Below are 2,387 nucleotides of genomic sequence, written 5' to 3' on the forward strand. Positions count from 1 at the left end.
GGCTGCAGCAGCTGACCAGCACCGCTTGTCTGGCACTCCCTAGGGGGATGACCCCAGTACCTCAGTTGAAGATGCAGAAATCACCGGTCTTCTGTGTCGCTCACGCTGGGAGTTGGAGACTGGAGCTGTTCCTATTTGGCCATCTTGCTCTGCCCCTCAGTATTTTTTTACATCTAGCTTATGAACTTAGTTCATCCATGTTGTCATAAATAGCAAGATTTCCTTCTATTTTTAAGGATGAATAATATTCCATTGTGTGTGGTGAGGGTCAGTGGTGCCAATGTCAGGGACCCCATGTGTCTGTTGTGTTGGTATGCAAGGCCTGGTCAGTCACTCACAGAGTGACCACAGTGTTGGGTTCTGGAGCACAGGCCCACACGGAGCAATCATGGCTCTGGGGTTTAGGAAGTGTGCATAACCACTGCAGTGGTAACTGATATCTGAGGCACTGGTATGCCCCAGTTTCTGAGTTGCAGATGCTTGTGGAGTGCTCAGGTCTTGACCACAGGAATGCACAGAGCATTTGTGGTGTCAAGGCTCAAGCATGTATGTGGTTGCAGAGATTGGGGGAGTGGGAGTGGTAACCCAGCCCAGGAGACACAGTTGCGTCTTGCACCTGCTGCATGGCTGATACTGTTCTTAACCATGTCCAGGCATTTTGACTACACTGATCTCCACAGCAATCTGGATGGGGTGAAACTGAAGTCAGTGTTTCAGGCAGTGCCCCAAAAGTCTGGGGAAGCTGATCACTCACCCTACCCTCCTTTTCCCTTCAAGGGGAATTCATGGTTCAGAAATCTTCACCTCAGCACTGAGCTGTGCCTGCATTTTTTGCTCTCCTCTGTTGCTACAGCTTCTTAACTATACTCCCAAGCTCTCCCAGAGCTGTTTGTATTACTGGAAAGCTGAGTAGTTGTTTTTAAGGAAGGCCAAAGACCGCATACCCTACTCTGCCATCTTGCTGGTGTCACTCCCAAACTTGCTCCTTTTATATTAAATATAAAAGTTATCTGCTGGCACATGTATTTGGTGTGTGTGTGGGGGGGGGTGGTTTGCAAACAAAGCCTAGGCTCTGTGAGTACATTCTGTATTTTAGTCTAATTAACATCTCAATTGGTTCTCTGGTTGCTTAGACTTGCACTGACTAAGAAGGTCATGGTCATATCTTCAGTTTGAAGCAAACCATTAGCTCTGTAGGCATTCATGCATGTGCCCCATGCTCTTTCTCTGTCTACTTTTCTTTACATACTTTCCAATTTTGAACCCAAGAGGTTAGGAAAAACCTCTAATGATACCATTACGGGCAAGTTTTTTTTCAAGGCAAAGACCAGAAGCTTTCGTTTTAGGTCCGTCCCCATGTGGCTACCTTTAAAGTTCATCTGAATTAATATTCAGTGATATTTTTGTCAGCTGTGACTGCAAGCAACATTATTACAGTGGAATAATAATGCAAATAACTCTGCATAGCTCCATGAAATGCCACATTGTTCTATAATGGAAGTGACATTTCATTATTTCTCAAACATCAAATGCATCATGGCACTCATTGCCAGTTATACTTCAGGCGTATTAATATTTGTGACAGATGTGATAACTCTAGGAAGACTAAAAAGAATAAAGATGACTGATAGGGGCATAGCAGTTACCAGATATGCTTATGAGCCCCACTAAAAATGAACCATGAATAGAGTATATAATTATCAGTGACCTTATCCACCCTACTGATAGTGCTGGTGAACCCATCACTCTGCCATTCGGAAATATACATAATCAGATTCCCTTAATTGCCTAAAAGACTGCAAGTGAATTGTCTTTTATGTGATGATCTGGGCCTCTTTAAGTACTTTAAGAAACTCTCCTGCACAACATAATGCAAGCATTCTCATTGTCAAAAACTGCTGACTTTTAAAATAGAACTTTCAAGCATGAATATTTGAAACCACATGAAAAAAGTTTAAGTGCCACTATAAACTCCTGGAAATTAGGTGTAAAAATGAGATGATAAGCAAAAGAAAGATTTAGAAATGGTATCATCCAACAGGATGAGGGAGAGGCAGGTAGATCTGCCATTGCCTTCACTAAGGGGAGTTTGACTTGATCATTTCTATTCAAATAATCAGTGAAATACCTATCATGTAAATATGGGCAAAGTTTAAGAAGCAAATTTTCTAAGACTCATAGGCATAGTAAAAACACATAGCTAACATGGAGATTTATAGAGGAAAAGACCAGAGATTAATTTTAGAATAAAAAATTATGTGCACCAATGATATTGATGCTCTAAGTCAATTTGATTGTTATGGATGCTAGGATCTGCCAAAGGTGATTGTCTCTTCCATTGACTCCACAAATTTGTAGTCTAATTTCAGAGAAAGATAAAGGGGTTT

The sequence above is a fragment of the Rhinopithecus bieti genome, unplaced genomic scaffold, assembly GCF_001698545.2.
Source record: "Rhinopithecus bieti isolate Rb0 unplaced genomic scaffold, ASM169854v2 scaffold_12970, whole genome shotgun sequence".
NCBI classification, from domain to species: domain Eukaryota; kingdom Metazoa; phylum Chordata; class Mammalia; order Primates; family Cercopithecidae; genus Rhinopithecus; species Rhinopithecus bieti.